A 10,799-nucleotide genomic window follows, 5' to 3' on the forward strand; every position below is an offset into this window, starting at 1 on the left:
CTATCTTTAAAGCTTCTAGGATAGATCTGATAGATCAAACTATTCTTGTACCAGGAGTTCGCAGCCGAAGCTAACGAGGTGAGGCAAAGCCCCAATATCACGACATTTGTTACTGTTCGCCACATTGTCGATTACTGATTAAACTCTATGATTGATCGATCATTTATAGTGTACGACTCGCCAGAAAAATATATCAAGTAGGTAAGCACAACGAAGTGGTATCACTTATAATGAAAAATAGATATCGATAAATCAAGTGAAATATTTGATCGTGATAAATTCTTTGCGAAACCTCGTTGAACGTTCTTGGCGGATTACAAACAAAAAATTATGATTCCTTATCTATCGTGATAAATCTATGCATAGCAAAGACTGTCAACATTTCGCTAACAAAGCCTCTCTTATCTACTTTTACCCTTTTACTTTGTAATCTATCGATATTGCAGTTTAGGTTCGGTACGTTATTCTGATTTTTTTACGATTCTCTAATTATAAATTTTCTAGTTAGTTTATAGATTGTCTTTACAACGATCGTTACGAGAAGAGATCGTGCAAAGCGATAAAGGAAACCTAACATCAGCAAAGTTTTTTTTCTTCAGTTAAAATAAAAAAAAGTCCATGAAAGTGAAGAGAACAAACAAAACTTCACAAATACAATGCAGTCGTAAAATGATCGTGTAGGTACGTACGATATTCCATACGAACGATAAAATACCTTGGGCCTCCCACGCCATTCGAAAGACTGTAAACATCGAGCTTGCGCAACTTCTCGCGTGTTCAAAGCGTTTACGAGCGTTGGCCTCTCATAACCGCTATCGTGGTTATAACTAATTATACGTAGGGTAGGATCGACCTCGACTTGCTCTGCAGCGCTCACTTCCTTACTTACTTTCGAAAGTGCGTGGAAGGAAATGAACATTGTTCTTTCACGAAGCCGACGGTTGGCAAAAGAGTAAATCTTAGAGTTATTTTGCGCTCGCTCATAACTTATCACGAATAATATCAAACTAAGATCTTACTGAAGTTCTTCTTTTGAAGTAAGGTGTTATTTTTAAGATTAAAAATTTGTTCAACTTATTCTTAGAACATAACTAGATTTGTTCTAGCCGTGTAACGTTTCAAGCAATTTTATTTATTAATAGGTATGTACATAAAAACTTAAAGAGAGTGAACAGAAAAGATATTCTCTTATTTTCTGTCTTTTTTTTGTTATCGAACTTGATTTTCTAAAGGAATATCGATTTGTTCGCACGATACCGACAGCTAAAGTCGAAGCTTTAAGTCAACATTCACGGCGTTCCCTTGATATTCAAGAGAATGAGAAAGCTTTTCACGATGGGTGATAGCTTCGAAAGAGCAGCAGAATAAGAGGGAGAAAGAGGAGTTAGAGACGACAGAGGTGTCTAGCAGGGTGTCGGCATAGCCGATGTAACAAGGCCACCTTATGTCAGCCACCCTTGGCGCGATGGGGTAGTCAAACAAACCCCTCGCAGTTTACGGCCGTAATTAACTTCCCAGGTTATTAGCCCTCGTTCACGGAAGTAACGCGCTACTATCCAACGTTTCGTTGCTCTTCTCTACTTCTCTCTCTTTACCTCATTCCCTTACTCGTCCTCTGTCTTTCTCTGTTTCTATCTTAGATCATTTACCAACAAATTTTACGTAAATTATCCAAAAGACCTTCAAAGAAGCTATCGTATGTACGCATCCCCTTAATAATTATTTCGCAAACTATATGTAGTCTTTGAAAATTATTGAAAATAGTTTGACGATATTAACGCAGGAAAGGGAGACAGATGGAGATAGAGATAGAGATGTAGAGAGAGAGAGAGAGAGAGAGAGAGAGAGAGAGAGAGAGAGAGAGAGAGAGAGAGAGAGAACAATTTCGAGACTGCAAATTTTGGAGTCACCACAAACGAGAGAGACATCAGCGATGTCAAATGCAAAGTGCTCCTGATACTGCAAATTAATTAGCCTAACAAGTTTATTCGAGTCGCCACGGTTCGATCGCTAATTAATTCTCGAACGATAAACGTTCTCGAGTGAATTATTGTGATCACTAGGCTTTCGATATAGAGTGCCCTTTAAATATTTATTTAAAATGCATGTCAATACTCTAGGATCAAAGTATTTTATCGAGTTCAAGGGAACTTATCAAAGGTAAAATATAATTACATTTAAGCAATAATATAAAAAAAAACATACGTATGTAGAAACTAAAATAAATCAATACACGCAAAATAAAACGTATGGGTTACATGTCGTAAATATCGGATAACCAAATGAATGATGCGATAAATGTCACGATAAATCCAAAAATAACTCTCTCGTTTATATCGTCACATTTTACGCACGCTTTATACACAGAAAACACGAAATACATTAGCGATGCATTGATATTACTGAGGCACGAGCACGCGCTTGCGTAACATTTGCAAGTAAATCAAGGGAGAACTTAAGGATAGCTATATCTCCATCAAAAAAAAAAAAAACTGAGAAAGTAGAAACAAAAAGAAGAGTGAGAAGAATCAGAGAGGAAATACAAGCCCGAGTAGCAGAGCAGAACGAAGGGAGCTCTTGGAAAATAAAGGACAACATTCGTTATTTATAAGCTACCCGGTGAAAAATGTTTCATGAGACTCTCGAGATTCTCTCAAACTTCAATCTACCATCACTATTGCATCATTTTTTGCCATTTTTCGTGGCAAAACTTGCTACTTGCCAAAATGAATTTTAAAATAGGAAAATGATAATGAACATACGTACTTATTTTTCATGCATTATGACTTTATGAAACATCGTGTGATCTCTCTCTTTCTCTCTCGCTGTATCTCCTTCTTTTCGTTCTCTAACGTTCTTATGAGATGAAAGCGAAGAAATACCATGTTAACAAAATCACGCATCGTTGACTGCTATGAAATGATCATTTTTCTAACATTTACATTCGAAGAACAATATTTTTAAGCTCTAAATGTAATACAAAATATTTCAGCGTAAGACCGTTATCGAAGGCCTTTAATCTTCGAACAGATTTATTTCATAGGAGTATTAGAAGAACGAAACAGAGAACGAAATACGGACTAATTTGTCGAAAAGTCGGGAAGTTACGTAATCTCTCAGTTCGATTTGCTCGGAACAAGCAAAAGGGAAGATTCTTAGCGACGATGGCGCGTACGCTCGCGGCATTGCCTCTTCACTTTCGAGTCTCCACCTTGCGACGAACATTTCGTAGGCACGCGTAATTAAAATAATTAGTAGGAATAATCTCAGGGTCGTAATAGCGTGTAGCACTGGAGGAAGAGTACGCTGGAAGAAGGAAGTCGACTGGGGTTAAGTTAGGAGTTCTAGTGCTAGGGAGTACAAGGTGGATAAGGTAAGGGTGACCATAATTAAAATGCACCAATGTTAACTGAGCCGACACACCAATGGTACTCTAATCCTATTCGCAAGAGTAACTTTCTAGGACGTACCCACGCACTGGGTATCGTTCAAAAAAGCATCTAAACGTTTCCTTCCTTTAACGTTTTAAATACATATTTCAAAATTTTTCCATCTCTTTTTTCTTCCACTCTCGCTCTTTCTATTTTGCCGTGCTTACATTCCAACGTGGGTCACCTAGAGACGACAAATTTTACCTACGTTCGCGAGGTATTAATTAATTTGAAAAAAACCACACTTTCAAGTAGGCTCGTCCACTTGACGAATCGGTCGAGTTTATTTAAATGTTCCTCAGTTTGATCGCGGATTGACTCACGTTAATTGTAACCCTACCTTCTGCGTCGTTCACTCTATATACTCGAGTTCGAATTTCTTTATGTATACTGATACACGGACGTGCAGACACACATCCATACTCTCACACAGTGGAAGACTCGTTACTCGTTACCATTAATTTTCGAGGGTTCCTTCCGCGGACGATCTCGAAAGCCACATTGAGTTCAACAGGGAGCACTTACTGATTAATTAAATCGCGATAAAAGAGGAAAGCCAGGCTTCTCCTGTGATATAGGACACACTTTAAATAACGCTGCCGGCGTTAAATAACGTCGCTTTCTTCTTAAGCGAGCCCGTGTGCATTCGTTTGTTTCATAATAGTAGTAGTAGTAATCGTAACGACTATTCATTGTACAAATTGGAGAATCCTTAATGGAGCGAGCAATTAGTGATACGTTCGTTCGACATGACGTTTTCATGTGAGCCGCACATACAAGTTTCTGATGACATCTGGACCTTGAAGTCTCTTCCTTTCTTTCTTTTTAAGAAATTACCGATCGATATATCGAGAAAACGTCAACTTCTATTTCTCTGCAATAGGAAGACGAGAACGAAATGTGGCTCGTGATACGATCGAAACCAAATATATTGAGTGCATAGCGTACGTCACGTAGCGACCTTCTGTCATCCGATGGTAGTCTACCAAAGAATATCTGGATAATATACATTGGCCGAATATTTGCGTTTGTCATTACGAGTTAAAATCAAAATATGCGATCTTGTACAACCAAAGAATAAGATAACGAACGAATTCTAGTTTGTTTGCGAAAATGAACACTTTTATTACATAAATATTTTTATATTTTTTCCGATTCAACTCTCTTATCTTTGATAGACGATGCCGGCGTTGTTTCCTACACGATAAACAGTGCTAAGATAAAGGCAATAATAAAAAAGATAAAAAGGTGGATTGATAGCAAGATTAGAGTTATCTGCTACCATTTACTTCCCACTACTCACATAGTACTTGCAAGGATTTACTAACTACAAATAAAAATAAACGTGTTTTAAAGGATATAAAAAAAAGAACAGGAATATTCAGTAATGTCTTTGAAGGAAACTAACAGACCAGAATCACATCGATCTCGTTCTCTCGGATTACGCGAATAAAAATAGTATCCTCGATGGAAGAACGTAATTAACGGCGAACTTTTTTCAAATCCTGCAATTACCTAATTTGAATCTCACATTCGAGAACGACGACTACTGTTCGAAAGCACATCCTCTTCCTGCTACTTCATTCGTCTCGGAGAATGAGCGCGTTCAACTCTTCTAACAAGGACTCTCAACAAGCTTTTCAACGAAGATCGCACGAATCAGAGAAATCGATGTGAAATTCCAAAAGGAATCCTTTCCCCTTTTGATCAAAATGCGAACGACGTATAAAGTCGAATAACAGCGTAGCGCGAAGGAGAAAGAAAAGAAAAAAATGAAGAAGAAACTTGAGAAGGATAGATTTTATGTAGGTAACAAATAACGGAATAGAGAATCTTGAAATGTTACAATGCCTGAAGAGTGAAACGGTCGTGGATTTCGATACGTAATACAAGACAAGAAACAATGGAAAATGATAGTAAAAGAAAGACAGTACCATCAGGTGTAATGACTCTTCTTCTTTTCTCTTTTTCTTTCTCTTTTTTTCCTTCTGACTCGTAGAAACGAAAACGATGCGTCAAAGTGTACTCGCGATATTCAAAGCTCGGAGTAATTCCAGTAACGAGAAACAATGAGAACTGAAGGTTTGGACTTTTCGAGAACTGACGTTCATAATAAGAAACGTAAAGGAAGAAAGAGAAATAGAAGAAGAAAGAGAGATAGAAAAGGACTTTACGACTTCTCACCAAGAATCTCTGTTCTTGTACATCGTCTTGACATTGAACGAAATTAATAAAATTCCAAACTATCCTTCGAAATTACCACCATCCTACGTATATCTTCCTTCTTCTTTCTTTCTCTCTTCCTTTCTTTTTTCTTTAACACAAAAGAAAACTCGATTGAATTTTTCACGTCTCATTGTATCGCTATTGCGAATTCCATCGCACTTTTCCAACTGTTGAAACGCATACAAACGAGAATCTTTTCTCTAGCGACGATTGAAACGAATTTTGTTCGGTCGAACATTGTCGAATGTAATACATGCATACGTACACATGTATGTACATACATACATACATCCATTGAAATTCACTACCTCTTTTTAATTAGTCCGTGTAATTAAGCGTTCTCGTTCGACCAATATCAGAGTGCACTCGTAATACAAAACAGTAGGAGTTAGTTCGCATCGTATCAATTTTTATCTGTCTCTCGTTTTAACATTTTCCTATATTTCTCTCTCGCTAGTTTAGAACTTTTTTACTATTCGTATTTTACAATATGTTATCGATGTCAAGCCAAGAACATTTCTTTACTTATTCTTCAGCGTCTAATCAACCTCCTACTCGACAAATTAACTTGACCAAACGAATCTCAATGTTTGTACAAAGGGTCGAGCTCTATCAACCGTTACTGTGAATCAGAATGCCAAAGGTTAGAATTTATGGAATCTAACGCTTCACGAGTGTATCCAAGGAACGTCGTTGCTTACTCGCCTTTGAGTCCGTTTTCCTTCAGAAAACAAACCTTGGGAGTAGTAAAGGAACTGTTATTAATTTAATGGAAGACAATGAGAAAGGGAGAGAGGGAGAGAGACAAACAGACAAACAGATAAACAGACAGAGGTAAAATATAATTGTAATATTCCGGATAGTATAGAAGCAGGCTGTAAAGTAGCCAGGAGGAAGGTAATAGCGTACGTAAACTATATTACGTAGTTTACAACGCTTGCTTTAATTCCAACGAAACATTAAGAGAAGACATTCTACTTTATCTCTATTCTTCTCTCTCACTTCCATTGCCTCCAATATTAATCCGAATCGCAATCATGTTCACCGATTGTACGTTATACTATAACCATTCATCTTGTCTTTCGAATTTTATATTACAATCACGACATTTTATATAATCCGATTCGTTTCAAACCGCAATAATAAACGTAGATCGTTAAATGAACGACACTAATTCGAGTTCTGGCTTGAATTGAAGAAAATCGCTTCGTTAAAATTTACCTGTAACATAAGCCCTTTTTACCCAACAAAAGCTTTCATTTACGAGGTAAATGAAAGGAACAAATTTCGCGAGATCGATAAGAATAATAAGAGCAATATCAGAAAATCTAGTTAGCGTTCGAAAAAGCTAGTAATGGAAGGCGACATCTGGTCCATTTGAAAGTCGAAACTCATCTCCCTACCTTTGCGATCAGATCGGCCTAATTTCCGGTGAAGGGAGAAGCAGAAGTTAACTCTCTGACGATTGAACAACTATGTAAGTTATTTTTATCAAAGAAAAAGATATTGCGAACAAGTTTCAGGAAAATGTATTTTCCCTTTCTGATATCTTCGAGCGATCTTCTTTAATAAAATTAGGACAGATTCATACTGTAGGAGTTAATAGAGAAAAATCTCGTTAACAAGAGAACTATCGTTCATCGCGTTCGATCAAGTTAACGATAAACTGTAGATACTTCCTGGCGTACCGCAAAACGGGCTACGGTAATGTTCAAGAAAATGAAGTGAGATGAGGGCCCATCGTCAGACGTAAAGAGCTCGATTTAGCTTCAAGTAATTGTCCCATTTACACGGTAATGAAGTATAGAAGAGGGATCTCCTGTCTTTCGTGAGAATCGATCGATCCTAGTCAGGATCTCCGAGATGGAGAATTTTTCTCGATAAAAACGTGCGCCGTAAAAAACCGTAGCTCAACCTCAAACATCGGATAAAGTATTATATTTAATTAATCGTGGTTACGTTCAACGGGGAAATTTTCTTTTCCTATTTTCTTTTTTTTTACATGTCGAGCAACCGCCACTTTAGGCAGCAATGCCTCTGTCGTTGTTCGTACGTATAAATCACACACCTTTGGCGTGACTCGAATATAAATCAAAAGCTAGCCGCGGAACCGCAGTCTCGACGCGGATTCTACGCGCGTACCTTTGCGTTAGGGTTGCCATGAGGCGTTGGCTACACTGTGGTTCCGCGAAATTTGCATTTCCCTGAGAGAGAAGGAGAGGAAAAACACGAGTGCCTCTGCACTGATAGTACTTTTATTTTTCTATTTTTACTAGTATTCACGTTGTTTACATCTCGCCATAGAGTGCAACTTATTCTCTTATCTCCTCCTCGATTACCACGAACTCATACCGACAACGTGACGCTATTACGAAGAAAAGAATGTGTTAGATTTGATTTTTTATTTAATATATATGAAGAAAAAGAGAAAAAAGTAAACTGGCCAAGTGTTACCAAGAATTTTACCGAACGATGATAAATATTATGTATTGATCGGTGGACATTGCAAAAAATATTTACAATTTATTAATCTGTCCGTTGATTTTTTTCAAAAGTATTTTCTTTTTTTATCTTATAAATACTGGAAAGTACGAACAATTATTACTTCTTCGTAACATCATACTTTTTCTTCGAGAACGTATGTAGGTAGATATACACGTATACGATGGTAGTATAGTAAGTTTGATAAGATCTCGTTCCACTTTTTTAAAAGCAAGAAGAAACGATGGCGAAAGTTCTCCTAGAGAAACTTCTCCCAAAACACGAACTCGCGTATGTACCTACCTACTCGAATTGGCACGTCATCCTGTTACGAGGGAGCAATACAGAGTTTCTCGCTATAGAACGACCATTGCGATGTAGCCTGAAACCGAACAATCCGATCTCACGGTAGAGATTACTGAATTAGGAGAATTTCTAAACTGAATTACAACATAGGAGAAGGAAGGCATAAAGGAGAAGAAGATGTAAGGGAAAGAAAGACAATTTCTATGCACAAAATTCCAATTCCCAACAAAGCTGAAATATCATCGTATTATCCCTCGTTTTCCTGCTCATGACACTTTCTGATAAGAATTCCGAAATACGATCGCTACCAATCTCTATTTTCCAATTGTAGACAAATCTAATGATTATTCGTTATTACGAATATTCTCCTTTTTGCGAAGATCTTCCACTATCTGCAGATTTATTTTTCATTCTGAAATGTATTTGAGTTTTTTTTTATTACGCTTCAAGTAATTAACGATTAAACTCGACAATGCTAACGCTAATTATTACGAATAAGCTAGCGGTAAGTGAACAACGTTGTAAAGTACATGTATATCCCTTCTTGTTATCAACGATACTGTCGTTATCAGCGACATTAATCCTTACATAGAACCACGTCGACTTCGTCTGATACATTTATATACATATATATATACATATATATACATATATATATACATATATATATATATATATATATATATATATATATATGTACATATATAGGTACGTGAAGCTACTCGAGCATCGTCGTTAGCCAACGGGTGGTAAAGGCTTGAATACAAATTAATTAACGCGAGAGACGCCAAAGATACCAAGCCTTTGACTCTTCATTTCATTTTCCTTCTTCCCTTTATTTCTTTGCACGGAGGACTTCAGATTTTATAACCTCAAAATACCATTATTGTGAAAGCACGCTCCAAGAACGAACAAAACTTTTCACATTACTATTTCCTTAAAACAATGATTCTAATCTGCAATGCAGAAAGTTGAAAGAAAAAGAGAGAAAAAGAGAGATTCGCGATAATAATGGAAAAAGGACAAATAGTTATCGGTTTTGGTATCTGAAAGAACATTAATTGCTGACAAAGTGAAAGACTTATTGCAAGACTTATCGACTATCTTCTTGAGATTTTCTCGAGAAAAATCATACATAAATTTCTTTCATTGTTTTTATACTGAAAGATATAAAGATAATAATTACTAATAATACGAGTATAATAACAAAAAAATTTTATTACTTTGATTTGATAAATTTGATTCTTATTCGTTTCTGATATCCTGACTCGTTCTGATATGCATACACATTTCTTCCGTCATTCTTTTCTTCATCCTGACATCTCTGCAATGAGACAATTTTCAAAAGCAAAGATCACAGAAAAAAATAAAAAAAGACAAAAGAACAGCAGAGATAACAGCACAGGAATATATTTCCTAGTACATAATTTAAAATCGTCGCTGACAGCAAGTTCATTCTAGTGAGTGACGCATACACATACGACGATGACTTCCCTATACGTCGCGTCAAATGAAGCTTAAAATTGTCGCACAAGGAGACAACCACATGCTTGCTTCGATGATCAAGGAAGAATTTCATGGCTATTTGAGAATTTTGTTGGTATAATAAACGAGGAAAGGATATCCTATACACGCGTGCATACATGCATGCGTATAGTTGCTGTGTATGGATAGAAAGGGCTTGGGGACAAAAGATTCAATCGTCGAAAAGCTTTTGTAAGAATCATTTTCATTCGTACATATCGTAAAATAAAATTGATGTTTATGAATTTAAATTAAAAAAAAAAAATCATCTAAAAGACATCCTACCGTACAATAACGAATTACTTATCCCAAAGAAATCATCATTCAAAAGATGGTGCTAGAAACAGTAATACTACTATACACATATTATATATCACACTCTCTCGCACAGATTCTTGCAAAGCTTGGGCTAATTCAAAGGCAGCCTAAATCGATTGAAGATAAAGTCTGTTATCTTTTTAGCTCGCGTATTTTTCAACTAACGAGTTAACACTGCTAAGAGCGACGAGTGGTAAACGAGTTTGAAATCTAAAGAAAAAGCATCTTGTTCATTGCATCGCTTCGAAGCAACCCTTCTTTTTTCCTTTCTTCTACACATTCTCCTTTACCTTTCTCGAGAGCATTAGGATATTGATGAAAAAAAATGGCACGAACTAGTAGACCGCGTGAAGGGGGAAGAATTCGTTCCATTTCAGATTTGGGTTGCGATAAATACGGGCGCGACCGTACTCTTCTCCCTCCTCTTTTCCTCTCTCTCTCTCTTTCTCTCTCTCTTTCTTTATCTCTATTTTCTCTCTCTCAATTTCTCTCTCTCTCTCTCTCTCTCTCTCT

The 10,799-nt window shown here is 36.7% G+C and overlaps 1 protein-coding gene across 3 annotated transcripts in view; it reads left to right on the forward strand.

Annotated features, from left to right (window-relative positions):
* LOC122637657 (protein artichoke-like) overlaps window positions 1-10,799 on the forward strand; it is a 47,733-nt gene that overhangs the window by 23,212 nt on the left and 13,722 nt on the right. The window lies entirely within an intron of this gene.

The sequence above is a fragment of the Vespula pensylvanica genome, chromosome 2, assembly GCF_014466175.1.
Source record: "Vespula pensylvanica isolate Volc-1 chromosome 2, ASM1446617v1, whole genome shotgun sequence".
Taxonomy (NCBI): domain Eukaryota; kingdom Metazoa; phylum Arthropoda; class Insecta; order Hymenoptera; family Vespidae; genus Vespula; species Vespula pensylvanica.